This window comes from Pteronotus mesoamericanus, unplaced genomic scaffold (genome assembly GCF_021234165.1).
Source record: "Pteronotus mesoamericanus isolate MK-2021 breed Mesoamerican mustached bat unplaced genomic scaffold, CSHL_Meso_final scaffold_174, whole genome shotgun sequence".
NCBI lineage: Eukaryota > Metazoa > Chordata > Mammalia > Chiroptera > Mormoopidae > Pteronotus > Pteronotus mesoamericanus.
In genome coordinates this window covers 4,108,132-4,130,223 of record NW_026555309.1, presented here as the reverse complement: position 1 = coordinate 4,130,223, position 22,092 = coordinate 4,108,132, and the positions used below count along the sequence as shown (strand labels likewise).

Sequence of the window (22,092 nt, the reverse complement as noted above, 5' to 3'; positions counted from 1 at the left end):
AGAGATATGAGAAGAACTATGAGGGATAGTAACCATGACTTAGTTACAGATTAGATTTGGCACAAGGAGGGAAAGGCAGTGGGACTATTATGGATAAGAAGGTTGTCAGTCAGGTAGAAAATGAGTCAGAGGTGTCATATCAAATTCTCACACAGTAAGAATCAACACCCAGGACAACAACACACAATATTAATATTCATATGATTTGACATTGGTCTATCAAGGGGATGCTTGGAAGTGCATGGTTGAGGGTCTACATTCCTGCTACTCAAGTGATGAAATATCACCATAAGCAAATGCCATGTCTACAGGAGAGAATAGTTCTTGTTCTATTTGTAAGAGGGGGCCACTTGTCTCTCTAGCTTAAACTGTGAGCTTCACCAGGGCTGGAGTGTGTATTTCTTCTCTCTGAATGCCAGGAAATTACCTATACCTACACATAGCTGATGCTCAACAAATGATTCTTAGTGAAAAAAAAGGAGAGCATGTTAAACCAACCTATTGGAAGCTCTGAAACACTGAAAATAAACAAAACCCACTCTGAGAACACCAGTAGATATATCTCCTTCCTCTTCAGTACTTCTTAGGCTCAGGGAAGTGATGTCAGATGTATGTTCTTAAGCACTTTTTCTATCATGGTTTATATTTATAGAATAATATACTACTGAGCTGCATGTGTCCAAGAGTTGGAAAGGAAATAAAACTTTCAGAATTGATTTTAATTTGGGAGAGATTCATGCCTGCATTCACATAAGGTTAGTGTAGACATAAATAAAGACAATAAGAAAATGACAATCTAAAACAGTTAATAATAAATGCTAGATAAATGTTTACAAATGAGAAGGCTGGTATACCTCAAGATTCTTAGCCCACTGAGAAAGAATTGGTTACCAGACACCAATTTAAGGTAGCCTAAAATGCAAGTGAGGAAGAGGTTTATTTCATCCAGCTCTCTGAATGGAGATTGGGCCAGGGACTAAAGGGAGCAGCAGAAGAATAAAAGCACACCCAAATGGAAGCAAACTATGAGCATTTCATCCATCACTAAATGACAATGAAAAATTAATTCCATCCTTGTCTCTTCTGGTAACTCCCCTGGCTGAGGAGTTTCAGAAAAGCAAAAACTTGGAAGAGTCTCAAGTAGATAAAAAAGCACTACTACTAAATATTAGACATGGAGTTAGGGCCAAATCAGCCCAACTAGGCTTACAAATGGCAACATCTTCCCTAATGAGGGTGAATTAATGTGGATGGCCATATTACTCTTACTTCCAATGGAATACAATTGACACTTAAGAGATCTTCATGCGGTTCATGGTAATGTACTAGTTAGTACTTGAAACAGGATATTCTTTTAACCATGTCTGGCTCTTATAACCATAAAATTTCAGTTTTAGAATAAGTTTCAGAATAAGAAACTGGAAAACAAAGTGAGAGAGAAGGCATTTTAAGAAAGCATACATCCTGTGGTGCTACACTGCTTTGAATGATTTACCCTGCTGAGGTTTTTTTCCTCAGGGTGACCTGCTGCAATCACTCTTGCAATCAAGAGGTTCCTTTCTGAAATCACAAACTCTGATAACAGTGTGCAAAGCAACTTGAGTTAAATAGTGCATTAGCAAAACAATTCTATAAATATTGCATTTCATGTGACTAAACCTGGAAGCATACAACATCTCAGAATTTTAAGTAATTCCTAAAATTGCCTACCTCCAATGAAAACTCCAAACTTCTGTACTTAAAAAAGAGATCAATATATGCTGGCAGGGTAAAAAGATCTTAAAACCCAGAGAAGTCCGAACACTCTAAAATTAGTTGCCTACAAATAGGAGTCTCAACCTTGACAAGTATGAGTAATTCACATCAGAAGAATTAATGAGTTTAAAGATTCTGCAATCTGATTGAAGTTTTCAAAGTTGGTTTATCCTTTCCCCTTTTAAATTCTACCCTTCTAAATCATAACCTACTGAAACATGAGCAAGCAATCAAATGCATGAACAACTCAAAGGAGAGAGCCACAGGAAATCATTATATAATGGAAAGAAAAGTCTTATTTTCATAGGTAGTATGCTCAGGGTAGTTTAATAATCTGACAGAAATGCCAGGTAGGCCTTCTTCTATCTGATTATCACTCTTCAACTATTTCCTCTTCCTTGAGATACCTCAAGGTTACTGGATTCTTGTAGAGAAAGATACAAGGTTCCCATGACCTTCAAAGCTATCAGGATCAGGGAGACCCTTAACACTGTTTATAATGTGTCTGGGTTTTGGCACCAGTAAGTCAAGTCTAATGGGAAGAATTTTGGTCTTGATTAACTCCAATAATGCTTAGTGATGGTTCACAAATCACTATAATTACAAGCAGCTTGATCATCCTTCTGACACCAGAATAAATACATTCCTGTGTCCCAGAGGGGAAAAGCCTGCTGCGAATCCCACCTACACTATTTTCCAGAATAGAACATGTGCTTAACTTCAGCAGAAAAATCTCCTTTGGAGGTTTCCAAAAGACAGCTGGAGCCTAGTGTGCTGTGCTTATAACAGTTAACTGGCAGGACCAGACATGATGTTGGAGTTCCTAGAATTCGCCTAGAAGAGGGCCCACGTGCATACTCACTTGGGCCCAGCCCAGCCCCACTCAGGCAGATCATGGAAACTAAAGAGTGGTAATGCCCTCTCCTGGGACTCTCTTCATAAATCAGTGGTCTGGGAGCTCGAATGGAACCGCTGCCTGAACCCCAGTCAGAACACAGTGTCGTTATTTTCACCCTGCCTAAATCAAGGGATCAGAAGCAAAACAAAAGGTAGCTTTTAATACATTCATTAAAAGATAACACATGCACCACATATGTTGTTAATTTAACAACAATAAGATTGGTTGATTTTCCCTACCCAGGATCAGTGTGCTTGGAGGGCTAACTTTGCCCTACATGGTAACTTTACCCATGAGGCTCTCTGAGGAATTATTTTATGGAGGTGGTTAAAGACAACATTGCTTTCCTTTACTTAATTACATCAGATATTATCACTTGGCAATCCTCTAAGCAATTAGAACCAGTGGTTATTATTTATTGCTTCCACTTAATAGGTGCTACACTGCAGAAAATACTGTAAAATATCAACATACATCTATCTTTAAGATCTGTCTTAAATATCCTACTCTGAATAGTAGAAAATGCATTATGTATGTATAGATATATAATTTATATATTATAAATACTCACACAAAGGGAAAATACATTTTGGGATTTGGGATTTTGCTATAGAAGGATTTCATTGCCTCAATTTATCCTAATAAAATCTCAGAGACTATAAGGACTACTTAGAAAGACTAGGAGTTTAATTTCAAAGAGGGCAAAAATTAAATACTCAGGCTCTGGAAAGTTCTATCTCAAATTTTTCCTCTTGCTTTAATCGTTGACTTCTACAAGACGATGGGCCATTACTGGTCCCTTTTCTGTTAACCAAGACACAAGGAGGGTTTTCCTCATATAAACATCCCAAAAGGAAAGAACTGGAATTTTCTGTCTCTTTTGCCCAACCAGAAATGATACTTAAACCTACATAATTATCTGGACCCTGAGGCAATGTATAAGTACTGCAAATAATTGCTGACTGCTGAAAGCCCAAGTACTCAAGAAGTTTGAAGGGGGAATGGATTAACATGGAGACAGTTCTTCCACAATGGATTTATTACTCACATAGAATGAGACAACTGAGAGCTAGCAGGAATCCTTGTGAATACATGGTGATTCCCAGCTGAAGGCAGGATCCCTCCTCCCAATTTGGGGGGCATCTGGTAATGTTGTATAGGAGATGGGTCATTACAATATTTGCAATGGCTACCAGCATTTGTTGGACAGAGGTCAGTAATGCTAAATATTCTGCAATGTGCATTGCAGCTCCCAGAAGAAGATCCCATCCAAAATGCTATTAACTTCTTTATCTTAAATAATGAAATTCAGATCCAGAGACGCTCAATGAAACCACAGGGGCGGTTAGTTGCACAGTAGTAACAAGGTTCCCAACTCCTCGGTTCAGCGTGCCTGTCTCATCTTTGAAACTCGCAGAACATTTAAAGGAAGAAATACTGACTCAAATGGGAGGCTGAGCAATGTAGGAATCAAAAATATTTCTTGTTGCTCTTTCTTGCATTTTCTTTCTTTGTGCCTAGACTACTCTTTCCCTTTTCTTCTCTGGGCTAACTCTTTCTTGTTCTTCAAGCCTTGAGCCAAGTGTTGCCTTGTTAGGGAGAACTTCCTACAACAAGAAGTAACAGAATATTGACAAGGACTCCCACTTTGACTAAACTTAAGTCAAGCTCCTCTGAGCCCTTTTTTCAACAAGGCCCCATTCTTGGGTGACATCCTCAGCCTGCATTTTAGCAAAGAATCCTGCTAAATCAATGTATCAAATTCCTTTCTACCCCCTCTGCCATCCTTGACACCTAACCAAGTTCTTCTTAGTAATTTTCCATCCACTCCCTCACCCTGCCTATGAACTATAAATTCATATTTGTCCCTGTTGTGTTTGGAGTTGGGTTCAAACTTTCACCCCTATTATAAGAGTCTTGATCTCTATTGCATGGGTCTTGAATAAAGTCTTCTTTGCTACCCTTAACAGATTCCAGTGAATTATTTTTCTCATATAGTATTAATAAATATATATTAAATGAATGAATTTCTAACATGAGCCATCAAGATAGCTGTCCCCAGAAAAGAAAGTTGGGCTGAAAGCAGAGAGAAAAGCCTGGTGGATGAAATAAAGGAACTCCTAATTGGGGGAGAACTGCAGTGGAGACTGAGTTGTTCCTTGTATAATCTGACCCTGGATCGCTCTTCCCATGCTTCCAGAGGCAGGACTCCAGGAAGCCTTTTCCATCCACTTGTGCTAATGAGCTTTCTTTGTAGCCAAGGCAGCCAGCTGTGTCACTCTGTGGGACAAGAAAAGGTAGAACTCTTTGAAGCTTGGAGAATATCCTTTGAGGTATTTAATTTACAAAGGAGACAATTTGGTATGTTGGGGTTACATGGATGAAATGAAGGGCGAGGATACTGCCAAGGAGAGCAGGCTCAGTCAGGCACTATGCACACTGATGGGACGGATGCCTTCCTTTGTACTGATTTATACTTCTTCACTGACACAGTTGTCAACATTGAAAGGCTGAAGAAACCTGTTAGAAAAATTAACTCTAGTATTTATTACTTACTATTTAAGCAAGAAGTTGCACATTCTTCAAGAATTTGTGGAAGAGCTTTTGTTTGTTATTCCACACCAGATACTATGAAATGACAACTCACATATTCTTTATTTTAGCCTAAAGCAAAGTTGTCAAGAAAAAAATGTCATAATTTTTTCTCCGTCAAGCTAATCTTGAAACTTAACAGAATGGAAACTTCTCGATTTATGTGGCTCTAATAACTTGGACAGTGCCTTCTCAGAAAAGCCCAGAGCTTATTGGTTTATAGGCCAAAATACAGTTTGCATCCAGCTGAATTTGATTTGGGCTGATCTCTCTTAGTAGAAAGGAACAGAACTGACATTTAATGATTGCTTAATATGAGCCAGGTACCTAATGCCATGACTCCACGTATACCATCTCATTACCCTCACAGCAACTCTGTAGAGTTGGTGTCAGCACACACAAGTGCAGATGTTGTGACCTCGAGACATCATTGATAGAAAGCCACATAGAGAAGTGATGGGCAGAAATTAGAAACTAGGTGTCTAACAGCAGAGTCCACAGTTTGTTATCAAGGAATCATGAGCAAGGTATGTGGGTCTGAGTCCAGCATTCCCTACAAAAACAAACATGGCACCCATAAATCAGGTAAAGAGAAAAACCTGTTTATAGCTGCCTGGAGAAATGCCTGCTCTAGGAGCTTCTCTTCGCCTCAAGTGTCTAGGGGTAAAGAGGGTCCACCCAGGCCACACGTTTGGCACCTTCTAAGTTTGTCTCCCCTCCCAGGTTTCTTCCTCAGGTGCCTTCCATCCACACATCTCCCACCTCTCCAGAGGCCCTGTCCTTCCCACTGTCTACAATGGAAACTGTAAAGGATTTAGAATGTTTCCACTGTGTGATTGATTAACCAAGACATCTGCTTTAAATATATGCACACAAAATGCTGTTCAAGCAGGTTTTTAAAGATGTTTATCACTAAGTGTAAGATACTTTTTAAGTTACAGGATTTCCTGGGTGGGAATAGATAAAGGCGCTTCCAAAACCACTTATAACCCAAATAAAACTCTGCTGAAAGCCACCACTTAACATCAAGAACAGCTCAGAATTGGGATTTCTCATGTGAATCTCCCAGCGTTTAAACATTGACAAACAGATCTGCCCCTACCATTTGCGGAGCCTGGAATAAGAGTACAAATGGAGGCCCACATACCATATGTCAATATTTAAAGGTTAGGAATCAAGCCAACAAACTCGTTACTAAAATATGCTCTGGTCTCTACTTTGACAGCTGTACTTTCATGATGACCTGGAAGGCCAGGTCTTAATTTAGAATTCTTTTGAATTCTCTGGCCAACTGCAGTACTGCTGAGAAGGCCAGTCCCTGTACCTGAGTGCACCCACCCCATGCCCTAATCCCCCTTGGCTCCATCTAATGTGGAGGGACCTTTCCTGCAAGGGAATGGACAATCCGGTTCACACATCTAAGTTTCAGTCATGTTTCCTGCAGAAAACCTCTCCTTGGTTATGCCCTAGGCGTGGAGGTGCATGTCTGTGCACACTTGGGAGAGTCAGATCCAGGACAAAGCCCATGCAGGCCTAGGAAGTGGGGTCTGGGACCATTTGGGACTGTTCAGGGTGCTGAGTTCTGGAGCACAGTCTGGAAGGAGGGTGAATGGACTACATATGGGCACTTCTCCTTGGCCCTTCAGACCTACAGTCCTGGCCCTCCGGGGAAGAGAACGGCTATAGCTAGGCCAGAGGGAGGTCCTCTAAGTATGAGACCCAGAACAGGGAGCCATTTTGCCAAGGTGTAAGGATGGTGTTCTTGCCAGATTCTTCAAACATTTAAAGAACACTGAGTGGAGCATGCAAATGTTTTTGGACAACCAGTTCACTGTCCAGCAAAATAGTGAGTTGGAAACAAAGAAAGTGGTGCAGCCACTTGAAAAGACAGTTGAGTGGTTTCTTTACAAAACTAAACATATACTTATTATATGATCCAGTAATTGTGCTCCTTAGTATTTTCCCAAAGGAGTTGGAAACTATGTGAATATAAAAATCTTCATGTAGATATTTACAGCATCTTCAAAGCCAACAAGATGCCCTTCAGTAAGTGAAAGAATAAATAAACTATTGTACATCACAATGGAACATTTTTTAGTGCTAAAAAGAAGCTATCAAACCATGAGAAGATCTGGAGGAATCAAGTGCACCTTACTAAGTGAAAGAAGCCAATCTAAAAAGACTGCATTCTGTATGATTCCAACTATTCAATATTCTGGAAAATGTGAAACTGTGGAAATAGTAAAAATATTAGTGGTTTCCAGGTGTTGTTGGTAGGAAAAGGAATCAATGGGCAGAGCACAGAGGATTTTCAGGGCAGTGTGCATTTTTAAAAGAATTTATATTACTATGATAATGAATTCATATCATTATACATTTGCCCAAAGTCATAAAATGCATAACACCAAGAGTGAACTCTAACATAAACTCTGGACTCTGGGTGGTGATGATGTGTCAGTGTAGGTTCATCAATTGTGACAAATATACCGCCCTGGTGGGGGATGTTGATAGTGGGGGAAACTATGCATATAGGAGACAAGGAGTAATGGGAAATCTCTGCACCTTTCTCTCAATTTTGCTGTGAACCTAAAACTTCTCTTAAAAAATTAAGTTCTAAAAATAACAAAAAATAAATATATATACTTTATTAAGAGCAACTACAAAAGAAAAAAGCCTCATAAAGTCATCTACTTATTAGGATGAACAGCTTAAAATGTATGCCCTTGGTGTATCCTAGCCCCTTATCTTTTTTACTTCTTCTATTCTATTGTTTTTTCTGCAAGACTCTATTTGGGCAGCCTCTCTCCTGGGTATACTCAGACCTTGACTTTGGAGATGAGGCTCAATTTTCTGCCCCCACAGCTGGGCTTTATATTAAGACCAAGTACACTTGTTGGCCCAAATCTTTGTAATCATTTTCAGCTTTATAGCTCAGAAGGAGAATGATGGTGTCATGTCTGGAATTCTAATTGAATTCAGGACTTATCCTTGTGTAAGACATACCAGTGGAGAAGCTTAGAGCAATAGGAACAAATTTGCTAGAGCTTGGGCTGACAGACCTTGGAAAGAATATAGCAGAAAGCCAAATATGACTAAATATTGATCAGGGAAAGGCTAAAGAGGCTCATACATAGTATGTACAATATAATTATGTATTGATTTGACCTGCTGGAAATGACTGGCTTAGGAAAGAGGTAGGTGAGTGCAAACAAAGAATGCTTTTCAAATATTTGATGAATACTTTCTCTCTCTCATTCTTTCTTTCTAGGGTCCAGAAGAAAAGGGAAAGTTTTTCAATTACTGTTTGAAAGATTCAGGTTGAAAGACAAATGCATTGGCAGTAAGGAATTGTTCATGATGTGACTAAATTACTGAGAGATTTAGAATCAACTTTTCTGGTGACCTTAAGATAGAATTCTAGAACTGTTCCAAAGCCTTCATCTTCATACATGAGAAAAAAATGAGGCTCAGAGGACACAGATAATAAATATCACGGCCAAGATTTGAACTTTGGTGTCTGAATATCACAGTGGGAAGGAAGCTGAAAGATCACCCAGCTCCCAGAAGTTCAGCAGAATGTGTTTCCCATCAACTTTTTGTTAAGAAAATGTCAAGGCAAATAGAAAAGTTGAAAGATGACTACAATGATATATGAATTATTTGATTCAACAGTTGTCAAGATTTGCATGGTTGCTTTATCTGTCATACAGGTATGTGTATATATGCATATGTGTATACAGCTAAAAGTATTGGGTTGGGCAAAAAGTGTTTTGGTTTTTTTTTTCCTGTAAGATGGCTCTAGTAGCACTTAGTTGTCTTTAATTTCAGTTGAAACAATTTTGTTAGATTTTATTGTGACAGCTGTCATATCAGTGTGCATTTTTTAAAAACTTATCAAAATTGGTGAATTTTTGTGTAGTCATTTTAATATTGAAGATGGAAGAAAATATGCAACATTTTTGGCATATTATGTCTTATTATTTCAGGAAAGGTAAAGATGCAACTGAAACAAATAAACAAAAAAGATTTGTGCAGTGTATGGAGAAGGCACTGTCACTGATTGAACATGCCAAAAGTGGTTTGCCAAGTTTTGTGCTGGAAATTTCTTGCTGGACAATGCTCCATTGTCAGGTAAACCAGTTGAAGTTGATAGAGATCAAATTGAGACATTACTTGAAAACAATCAACATTAGACCACATAGGAGATAGCCAACATACTCAAGATATCCAAATCAATAAAGTTATTGGTGAAAATAAAAAAATGTGTCTTTTATTTTACAAAAAAACTAAACAGACTTTTGGTCTAACCCAATAAATTGAAGAAAGTTCTAGCCATTGATTTTTCTTTCATGATTTTTTTCCCACTTGTTCTTGTAAAATTTTCTACAGCTTAGATTGGCCTATTGTTTTCTCTTTTAGTTGAGTTTTGTTACTTTGTGGTTTTTGAGATATTGCTCCATTTTTTCTAAGTTGTTGAATTTGTGAGGATAAAGTTGTTTGTAATATTCCTTTATTTTCTTTTTCTTTTTCGACTGTAGGATCTGCAGTGATAGCACCTATTTAATTCCTGATATTGGTGATTTGTGTTTTCTCTTTTATATGTGTCTGTCTGCTACAGATTTATCTATTTTATTGATATTTTTAAAGAACAAGCATTTTGTATTGATTTTTCTCTTTGTTTTCCTACTTTCAATTGCATGAATTTCTGTTCTTTATTATTTCCTTCTTCTCATTGTATTGGATTTACTTAGTTCTCTTTTTTAGTTTCTTGAGGTTGGAGTTTAGATTTTCAGTTTGGGATCTTTTTTCATTTCTAATATCAACAGCTCATGTGAGTTAACCCTTTCAGCACTATTTTATATGCATCCCATATATGTGGGTGTATTAAATTTTTGTTTCATTTAGTTGTATGTAATTTTTAATTTCCTTTCAAATTTTCTCTTGACTCATGGATTATGTAGAAGTGTTTTGTTTCATTTCCATATTTTTGAAGATTTTCCTGCTGTCTTTCTGTTATTGATTTCTAATTTGATTCCATTATGATCAGAGAACATTCTCTATATGATGTCATTTTTTTTTGAAGTTTACTTTATGGTCTCAGAGTTGGTCTAGCTTGGTGACTGTTCCATGAGTCCTTGAAAAAAATGTGTATTCTGCTGTGGTTGGTTAAAGTGCTTTATAGATGTCAGATTCTATTGGCTGATCATGTTGTTCAGATCTTCAATATCCTTGCTGATTTCCTGCCCAGTAGTTCTATTAGTTGTTGAATAGGAATGTTAAGTTTCCAACTACAATTAAAGTTTTATCTATTTCTCTCTTTAGTTCTGTGAGTTTTTGCTTCATGTATTTTGAGACTTGTTTGATATACATGCATTTATTATCTTTGTATCTTCTTGAGGGATTGATTCTTTCATCCCATGTGATGATAATAATTTTTCTTCTAGAGTCTACCTCATCCTATTATAGCTATGCCTACTTTTTTTATTGGTCTTTGCAGGATTCTTCTTTTGTTCTTCTTTCAATCTACCTGTTATTGAATTTGAAGTGATTTTATTATAAGCAAAACATTGTTTAAATTTGTTTTTTTTAATTCACTGCCAGTCTCTGCCTTTTGATTGGTGTATTTAAACCACTTATATTTAACATAGTTATTGATGTTAGTGCTTAAGTCTTGTCATTTTGTTGTTTCTGTTTTAGTTCTTCTAATTATCATTGTTCTATTTTTTTACTTGCTTTCCTGTGGTTATTTGCACATTTTTTTAGGATTCTATCTTGATTTATTTATAGTATCTCTTTGTATGGTTTTCATAGCAGTTGCTCTAAGTACAATATACATATATGACATAACAATTATATCAACATTGTACGTTTTACAGTAAAGTGTGCAAATCTCACTTACACTTAATCCTATTGTTTTTCTCACTTCTCATATGACTCTTGAGTATCAGATGGTATTAGAATTTGTGTTTCAATCATCAACTATAATTTATAAAACTCCTGAGGAAAAGAGTAGTCTATTATATGTACTCACATTTCTGCCCTTCTTGTTTCTTCCCTCTGATGTGTCAAAATTCTTGGTTTTATCTTTTACTTTCTGTGTAAAGAAATTTCTACAGATAGTTTTAAGGGTAAATATGTTAGAAACAAACTCTTTTAGCTCTTCTTTGAGAATTCCTCTCCTTCTTTTTCACCCCTGAAGGGTAGTTTCACCAAATATGAAATTCAAAGGTAGCAGTCTTGTCTTTCAGCACTTGAAAGATGCTGTGATCCTTCCTTCTGGTCTATGGTTTCAGGTGAAAAATCTGCTATGACCTGAATTGGTATTCCTCTATATGTTATGTGTCTCTGGCTGCATTCAAGATTTTTCCCTTTGTCTTTAGTTCACAAATGTTTAATTACAATGTGTCTTATTTTTGTTTCATCCTATTTGGAATTCATTCAGCTCTTTGGGTCTGTAGCTCTGTGTGTTTCACCAAATTTGTGAAATTTTCAGCCACCACTTCTTCAAGTACTCTTCCAGCTCACTCTCTCCTCTCTCTCTGGAATTCTGATTGTATGAATATATACCTTATGGCACTGTCCCACAGATCCCTGAGTTTCTGTTTAATTTTATTCAATCTATTTTCTAGCTGTTTAGATTGGGTAAATTCAGCTGACCTATCCTTAAGTTTATGGACTTTACCCATCTTCTCCACTCTACTGTTGAGACTATAAAGCAAGGTTTCTAAAACTTCTTTTACTATATTTTTCAGTTCCATAATTTCCACTTGTTTTGTTATGACTTCCATTCCTTTGCTGATGTCTTCTATTTTTCCATGATGAACAGCTCTCCTCATTTGAAGAGAGTACCATTAGATTCCAGGAATAGGAATGAGCCTACTTGGGCTGTCTTCTTTTGTAATGTTGGGTGTCAGGAAACACTGGGCCTGCATTGCTTTCTTCCATGGGTGGGGATGTAAGACACGTTGCACTGTATTGACAGTCCTGGGGTTTTACACCAACTTACCTTCTTCTTTCTTCTTTGATTGTCTCTGGTGTTATTACTAGAGTATTTTGTTGTGGTTAGCAAGGAGGAACAAAGAAAAGCTCATATGCCATCTTTTCTGGAAGGGACTTTTCAGAAGACTGTTTTTTTTTCAGGCTTTTAATCATTTGTTTCCGGGGCAGAGGGTTCTTAAGCTAAAATTGTATGTGTGCCATAGTGTGCCTTTTCTTTTTCTATATCTTAGAGATATGCATATAAAGGGAGGCCATGATAGAAAGACTCATGCCCTGAGGGCATTTTCAACTCTGAAGCCAGCTGCACAGCGACACCAGCTCTTCCCAGATGAAGAGTTTCCATTAAAGGGCTCAGCTGGACCTCTGGCTGCCCTTGTCTCCCCATCATCCAGAAAACTGGAGCCTCCAGGGTTACATATTTGTCAGAACCCTGAGCATCGGTAGTGTCTTGAATAAAAGTCCTAAAAAGGGAGCATCTCCATGCATTTTGCTCATTACTATATCCTTGGAGCTTAGAGCTGTGCCTGTCATAGAGATGACACTCAGTAAACATCCTTTTGAATAACATTTGGACTGTAGCTAAAGTAGCCTAAGAATACCCTGCAGCCCCCAACCTGCTTCTGAGCCCAAAGTAACTCACTTACAATGCTTTTTGGGGTAAAGAGACTTTCAATAGATAGTGAAGACCTCATGAAGAAGACTCTATTCAGTTTAGACCTTCCTGGGATGCTCCCGACTATATGGGATTCCTTGGAGGAGCCTAGACCTGAGCAAGTAGAGAGGAAAGACCAGATTCAGGGTATACCCCATAAAATGGCTTATAAGGACAAACTATGGTGCCAAAAACATCTTCCTGGAACAGATGAGGACATACATCTGTCCCCCAATAACACTCCTTTCCCCCATCCATGCCAAATTTTTCTAGAAGCTGCTATCAACTCCCCATTGCCTACTAGGCAGGCAGTACACTATTTCTATTCACTACCAGAGCCAGAAAGAGGTGAGGAAAGGACCAGATGCATTATTATAGAAGAACAATGGAACCTGACAATGTAGCTGTGAGAGACAAGATAAAGCAAGTTCAACTTTGTTTCTCATGACTATATGCCCTGTGCACTTATCACCTACATTTTCTTTTCTTGTAAATATTTGTCATTATATTTTTTCCATATTGACAATAATTCTTATGGCATTCACTTATAATATCACATATGTATTTTTATTCTCAAAACAAAGACAATGTGGACATTTGCAACATGACGGATGCCTTGTGTAAGGCACCATGCTCAATGCTTTGACAGGCTGATCTTTCACTCAGGAAGATCATAGGTCAGGGAGACAAAATGTTTTTTTGCAAAACCTCAATTGAAGGGTGGAGGGAATCACTGCCTACCAAAGAAGCACATCTCTTGGCTAAAAAGTTGGAGCAAGTATTGAAATCAAGAAAAAAATAAAGTTGGTTCCTGCAACAAGGGAAAAGTAGCTTAGGTTCTTGTGGATATCCATTCATTCACTTATTTATGGGTAGTCTATGCTGTACTTGACCTGTGCTCAATGCTGGAATAGCTGAGTCAAAGGACATGTGCATTCACTCCAGTCTGTACTGCAAGACAGCAGAATTGAGGGGTGAGCAGAGTGATCTGGGGTCACGGAGGAGGGAGAGGTTAGCCAGGAGAACTAGATTACTCCATTCTCCTGAGATGTCTAGTCCTAATGTGCTGAGCACTGTGCCTTAGCCTGTTCCTACTGAATTAAGGAGAAATTAATCATGCTGTTCTCTTGACAGTTTTGGGGATGAGTGGGCACAGTGTTCAAAATCTGTTCAGCATGTGCACTGATCTTCTAAAGTCTTCAGAATGTCTGTCTTACATGGTTTTTGCCACTCTGGTAAGCCAGAGTTCTTTACAAATGGTTCCATCTGAGGCAGCTTTTCTCACAGAGTCATTTGCAGAGCAGATATAGGCACTAGACACTGACATCAAATTCCACTGGCTAAGTCACAGACGTGAGAAAGAGGCAGAGTCCTCTCCCTCTCCCATCATCATGTCCCCTTTCAGGGCTCTGCTCTCTTTTCTCCTCCAAGGATGCAATTACAAGGGCCCTCCGTCCCTTCTAGCTGTGGAGAAGGCTTCTTCCCCCTTTGCAGGGGCCACAGTGGAGCCAGGGTGGGACCTGGGCTAGGAGAGGAAGGAGCTGACAAGCAATCCCACTGTATCCTCCAAGGACAGAAAGGCCATGGGACCCAGTTCTCCATCCTGGAGCTAACAGAGAAATTTGGGGCAAACCACTCTCTAGACTTTGCTGTGCAAATACTCCTCAAGAATCTGGGGGTGTTTAGACATGGCTAGCTGAAGGTTGGGAATCCTATTGGTTTCTATTGGAAAGCCAACTAACAAATTATCCCAACTTTTTAAATCTGCCACTCTTAAGATTCTGAACATTAAAAGTCCTCCAGGAAATGATAGTGATTTAAGCATCCATCAAAGAGAAGACATAGTAGCTGCTTTAATGCAGAAACATTCACACCTAAGCCTTCTAAAAAGTCCCTTCAAAGACACCAATTAGATGCTGGTAACTCTATCCCAAACTGCCAGCACAATCTTGGCTTTTGCCTGCAGCCTTAAAAGGTGGAAAATACTGCAAGACTGTCTCTGGCATATATATATATATATATATAATATATATAATATATATACATATATAAAAATATAAAATACATATATGTGTATATATGTTATATACACACACACACATACACACACATACATACAAACAGAAACAAAATTCTGAATCCCAGGGGAGAGTCCCCTTTAGTGATGATGGAAACAAATCCACTTGGATTGCCACTCACAGGGATGTAGCTCTGAAAGAGCTGCACCCAGAACAGCACCAGATGGTGGGTGTGGAACTGACAGGGGGTCTCCTGATAGATACTGGAGGAAATAGACATGGATGTGAATTCCTGGCCTGGGAGCCAGGCCTCTGATTCGGGGCATGCATATTCACAAATGCCCCAAAAGAGAAGGGACAGCCAGCTGTGAACTCATTGTGTGTGTGGAAAATGGCCCTGGAAGCTGACGAGTGTGGGTGGCAGGCCAGAGGACCGCTCCATTCATCTGTGGGTTTTAACACGGGTCTATTATCTTTAACAGCTTCAGGCTCCCATCCAATTTCAGTCCCGGCGCAATTTCAGACCTGGTTCCCTCTAAACGGCATGATGGACTTATCAACGCGTGGAATAGAATTCATTCTGTTGTGGTGGCTGGGAATGACAAACACCGAAGCAATCAAGAAGCTGAAAAGGAAATGTTTTCTATTGTTTACCTACTAGGCATAATTTATTCTTTTTGGTGTACTTTAAAGGTATATGGTTTTATCAATAATATTTTAAACAAAAGGTCATTATCTTCAGTGCTTGCATCCTGTTTGTGTCTACACTGTGGACAAAAAGGAGGCCATGTGCTAAGGCTGAGAAGCTCAGGGGAGGCCTGCATGGAGGCTTTACAAACTCAGAGACCAAAAGAAACCACACAGGATGGTCTGAAATTAGCGACAAATACCCTATGACCTCACTTATAACTGGAATCTAATGAACAAAATAAACTAACAAGAAAAATAGAAGCACAGACATGGAAACATGGAACAGACTGACAGTTGTAGAAGGGGAGGAAGGAGCGGGGGAATGATGGAAGGAAGGGGAAAGGACTAGTCAAAGAACATGTATGAGTGATTCATGGATATGGACAATGGAGAGGGGATTGACTGTGGGCAAGAGGGGGCCAGGTGGGGAGAAAAATGGGACAACTGTAACAGAATAAACAATTTTAAAAAATCTTCCCAACTAAAGTCGAATCATAGCAGGTAGTCATGTCCTAGGCCAGTATCTTCCTTGACAAAAGTCAGTCTTTACCTTAACTGAGCCTGTCTCCTGCCTTTTTGCATCTAGGATAACATGCCTTTGGGATGTCAGGGTAATCCCCCTTTTCCAGACCCATCGGGGCACAATCACTGCAGCGAGCAGGAGACCACAGAACCCTTCATTGTTATTGTTATTGTTTTAATAGTCAACTATCCTATACCCACCAATGGAAAAGAAATATGTACCTATTCATTTCATTTTTTATCCAGTCTCAGAGATTTCCCCCCTTTGTTTTCTCCTGCCACCCTATCTATCACCAATGGATTTCATGTAACCTCTTTATGCCTATTCCTTTGATTGTAATGTATAAAATAAGGTGCAAAACTACCCTTCTCTGGAGCATTTTTCTCAGTAAGTTTAGATTTTGCTTCTTAGAAATTGGCTTCAGTTTGGCTCAAATAAACTCATAAAATATTCTACAGGTTTGGACGTTTCTTATGTCAACAACACTGAGCTGGCAGAATAGACTTTACAAAACAAACAAATGAAAAAAGCAAAACCCAGGAATGCAAATTGTTTTCTCATTCCCAAAACAGCCAACCCAAAAAATAATTTACCCTACAGTTTTAAAATTATTGAATCAGTTAAGAAGAAGAAAAGATTAATTAGAAACAAAATTTCTGTTTGCTTTCAACAATACAATATGGAAATTCCCCCAAACTAAAAATGTACCCAGCATTGCTAGAAAATTAGAAGTGCTTATTTTTTTTAACCTTCCATCAGCTTGCCTGAGGTCTATGCTTCTGAACACCTGTTTGCTTATGAGATAGAGGACAAACATCAATTTGGTGAGGTACTTTTCAATTATGTCCAGGGGCGCTGGGCCACTCGGTTGATGCCCTGTGAGACAAGTGGCAAGGTGACCTTGCTGAGACATAGCACACAGGTCGCAGACAGAGCTGGGCCACTTCAATATCTCACCCTGATGGCTGATAACTGCCCAGGGGAAGTCAGGCATTAGCCTGCTTCTTAATTGCTTGGATACAAAGATCTCTTGCATCCCAAGCAAAATTCCTACTGCCTTGGAGACAATGCTTCAGCCATCTGCCTTTCTGCTCTGTCCACTTGGTTCTGTTCCCTACGCAAAGTGCTCAGATTACTAGGAGGGAAAGAGATCTCACTCACATTTTCCCTGGGTCACCACAGCCCCCTCTTTTCCACTTACAGTGGATGAGGGGAGGGTAAAAAGGGCCTGTTACAGAAGCTCGTGCTGGCCACTCGGAGCCCACGGGGAGCAGTAGGTGCAGTGTCCCCCACTCTTCAAAGACAGTCTTTAAGGGTCATGCTACAGGGAGCCTATCCACCTACCCCGCCCTCAAAGCATCCTCTTTGAGAAAGAGAAAACAATATATATGTGTTTATTCCAAACACACATACATAAACAAAGCACTTCCTTTCTCTACCAAGCTCTGGGCTAAGAGGGAAGGGTGAGCCAGCTATATATAAGACCTTGCCTCCCTCTGTGTTTTGACACTGTGTCTGAACACACCAGCCAGCAGGCAGGGTCCCCACCAGGCAGAGGAAACATAAAGGGAGAGCAGAGGTCCCTTTGCGTGTTTCCCACGCCCAGACCTCAGCTCCCACACTAGGAACGAGAGGCATCAATTCGCCTACTCCCTGAAAAATCTGCTGCGTATGAAGGAATATGTTTTTTTTAATTAAAGCACATTTGATTTATAGTATTATATTAGTTTCAGGTGTATAAGATAATGACTCAATACTTATATACCTTATAATGTGACCGCCATGATAAATCTAGTAACCATCTTTCACTATACAGTTATTGCACTATTAATGACCATGTTTCCTGGGTTGTACATTGTACCTGGTCACTTACTAATTTTATAATGGGAAGTTTGTACCTTAGTCCCCTTCACCTTCTTTCACCCATCCCTCACTCCCTTCCTCTCTGTTTCTTGCTTTTTGTTCATTTTCCTGTGCTGCTCACAGCCTTTTTTCATACCCAGTCTTACCGTTTTTTTATTGACCACAGACGAACCCAAGTCCTTACTCTGGGTTCATTTTTAAAAATGAATTAGCCGGTTTATTCTACAGAAACCATCTATTTTGATTATTTTCCTCATCCTCCTACCCTCTTCGTCTGGCAACCATCAGCTTGTTCTTTCTGTTTCTGTTTTGTTTTGTTGTTAGATTTTACATATAGGTGAAATCATACAGCATTTCTTTCTCTTTCTGACTTATTTCCCTTAGTATAATACCCTCTAGGACCATCTTTATTGTTGCAAATGGCAAGATTTCCTTCTTTTTTATAGCTGAGTAATATTCCATTGTGTGCATGCATGTGTGTATCACATCTTCTTTATCTATTTATCTCTCGATAGACACACAGGTAGCTCCCTGAAAGAGCAAAGACACTGTTTGGGAACAAAAAAGTTCTGTGCTAGGATACTGCAAGCTTAGTTAGCTGGGTAATTTTAGGAATTTAGCTAACATTTCTGACTCATAATATCCTCTTCTGTAAAATGCAGAGGGTAATAGCATCCTTCTGGTTTCACTGAAAGAATTAAGTATGCCTATACTAGTGATAGGGAAAGTGTGGTCCCTGGAACAGCAGCATCCACATCACCCCGGAATATAGTAGATATGCAAATTCTAAGACTCCCACTGGGACCAGGAACACTAGGGGGTGGGGCCTAGCAATCTCAGGCTTTCGCAAGCCTCCCAGGTGATTATGATGTACCTGCAAGTTTAAAAACCACTTGTCGACTGAAAGATCTATCACAGTTTTGGAACGGTAAATGCTTGGTTAAAAATAGCCTTCTTTCTTTTTCCTATTTCTCCACTAAGAATTAAAGAAGTATAGAGTTTTAAAAAAAATCATCCTAACCTATAACATTTCAATCGAATTGAAATATTTGCAGAAATAGAGGCATTACAAAGATGTAAAGTGAAGTGAGGGAAAATGGGTTGCACTGGGCATCATGTGTCATGGTAAGTGTCTGGACTCTTTCCTGAGGAAATACAGAGAGAATGAAAATCATTGAAATTGTTCCATTTTACTGTGCCAGGTCTCAAGGTCTTCTGTTGCAGGTTACTTGTCTGGGAGCGAGGAGATCTTTTAAAAGCCAATTTTGCCACTAACCACTTGTTACATGGCAAATAAATTTCTTAGGCAAATAATCTTGGGCAAATCATTTTCTGCAACCTTTGCTTTCCTTATTGTCACCTTTAAAATAAAGGCTTTAGCCCTGGCTGTTGTGGCTCAGTTGGTTGGAGCATCACCCCATAAACCAAAAGGTTGCGTGTTCGATTCCCAGTCAGGGTACAAGTCTAGGTTGCGAGTTCAGTCCCCAGTCGGGATACATACAGGAGGCAACTGATTGAAGTTTCTTTCTACCATGGATGTTTTGCACCCTCTCTCTCCCTCCCCACTCCTAAAATCAATCAGCTTGTCCTCAGGTGAGAATAAAAACATAAATAAAATAAAAATTGTGCCTTTACAACAGATATTCTCAAGTTGTCTGTATGAAATGATACAAGAAGTAAGCTCCTGATGTCACCTAAACCAGGATCTGGATCCCAGCCCTGCGACTTCTCAGCTATATGAACATAGGTGAATTATGGAACCATTCTGGTTTTTGATTCCGTCATCTTAAAAATAAAGACAACAACAGCCTACCTCACACAACCATTTTGCAGATCAATGGCTGTATGTGAAGACACTCGAGCAAGGGCCCAAATCACAGAACACTGTAACAAAACTGGTCAAATCAGACAGGGCCATCTGGAAGGCAGGACCCAGCAGCTGAACTCTACAATGAGGAAGGCATTTTGGTCGTGTGTTTGGAATGGCATGGAACGCATGGAGCGGGCAGTTCATTTGCAGTAGACCACCTAGCAGCTCTGTGAGTCAGCAGGGGAAGGACTGTCTGGGGCTGGGCAGGGTGACAACCCCATCTGGGATCTGGACTCCAAGTACAGAAAGGCCATTGTTAGGAAAGTGAGAACTGGGAGTATGCAGCAAACCTGGTGGGTTCCAGAGGAAAACAAAGACCCAACCATAAGGAGAAATTTTTGCATACCTCACTCGCTGTAGCATGACATGCCTGAAATAACAGCAGACTTGCTTGGGATTGCCCCCAGAACATAGGTAGAGCCAAACCTACTGTTTAAAAAAGTCCACTGCTTTGGGCTAGGAAAGAATAGAGTAGACAAAGAATATAAGCCACCAGCTCTGATCCCTTGGTTCTTTGGTCTCATAATGAATGTGGAAATCTGGGGGGGCATAGAATAGAGTAGATGATCACCTTTGTTAGGTACCTACCATAGTCAAGCATCAGATGAAATCCCTAACTGACCTCACAGTTGGAGAAAGAGAAGCTGCCCAAGCTGCGTGACTTCCATTCTGGAACACTGGACCACTGACAGAGGTCAATAGAGACTCTACCTGTGCTTCCCAATGTGCTCTTTCTTTTTTCTTTATTACTGGTAGATCCATTCTTAACCCTTCTTCAGTTGATGGCATCTTGCATTACCTACTTTTCTCAATCTTTATAAATCTTCATGTTCATGAGCTTTTAAACCTGCCTTCCTATTTCCTACCTTATTTTTTTCTAGACTACTCTATTGATTTTTAAGACATTTGGCTCCTTTTCTTTTTCATTGTGTTGAATTATTGTTATTACTATTATATTAATTTTTAACTCTCTAAAGTCTCTTCTTACCACCTTGTTCACCTCCTTCTTTCCTCACACCTGTCTTCCCACAGAGACCAGTGTGACAGGTTAGAGCTACGTTCACCTCCACGACACTGGCCCAGGTACTGAGCAGGCTCATTGGTGGCGACCCTTTCTGTGGAAAAAGGCACAACGCCAAACTTGAAGCCAGCGCAACACTTGGAGACTGGCAGTGCCTCTACATTTAGGATGTGTTGTGTTCTCCTATCCTTCATATTTGGAAAAACACATCTCTTTCCCTCTCATTCAAGTGCTATAGCATGTTAGAAGCTACAAAGATAAATTTATAATAAAACAGAACCTTATCCTTCACAGAGGGGAATGTGAGTGTCCAATTGGGTTAAGTCCTGAAAATTATCAAAGATGGATGTACAGTGAGACTTTTCACTATGGAAGGGAGTTTGAGTGATGCCATAGCAACTGCAGGGGGCATCTCTGGGAAACTTAGAACAGGAAAAAGGGTCCAGCAGGCATCAGAAGCCCATGTTGCCCTCTTGTTTTCCTCTCTGAATTCCACTCAGAGAGATGATGTCTCTTCTCTCAGATAATGTCCGTCTGTGCCATGACCCTGTCCCCCAACCCTAACCCTTCACAAGGGACCCTCATGCACCACACTTGGTGGGCCTGTGGATTAAGTTCCAACACACAAACAGGTTTCCTTCCCGCGAGCCATTCAGAAAGAAACGCCAAGCCCAGGGCAAGGCCTGACACCCTGCCTCTTGCTCAGCTCTCTGGTGCCCTGCTCTGTGGGTAGAGTGCAAGGGAAGAAATTTTCTCTGGTTGCAGCCAGCGTCCTAGACAGAGTAGAATAAGAGTTTGACACTTTTCAGAATATGAAGTTTGATGCTGAGAGACAACAAAAGCCTTAAATTGGAAAATAAACTCTAGATAAATCATATGTATTACCTAGGTTTTTACCACGTATTTACAAATAGACTCCTACTCTGAGAAAATTGTTGTAACAGCCCTAAGGAGGAGAAAAATCTCTCTTTAGCCAGAAAAGACTATTTTTCCCTGATTCACTTGAGCATAAGCTTTGCTGCATACAGTTTACCAAAAAAAACACATTTGCCTTTTTGATCTCGGCTGCTATTTCCTGGTTCAGACCTGACACCTTTGCTGCTCTGGATGGATCCTGGTCATTCATTCAGACCCAGTGCAGCTGTTGCTGCCTGCCCCTCCCCCACACGAGGTGCCTCTCCGCTGCACTGCCATGGCAACCTGCATATTTC

At 39.7% G+C, this 22,092-nt stretch overlaps 1 protein-coding gene across 2 annotated transcripts in view; it reads right to left on the bottom strand.

Moving 5' to 3' along the window:
* The window catches only part of CLVS1 (clavesin 1), a 162,571-nt gene that overhangs the window by 103,925 nt on the left and 36,554 nt on the right, over window positions 1-22,092 (bottom strand). The window lies entirely within an intron of this gene.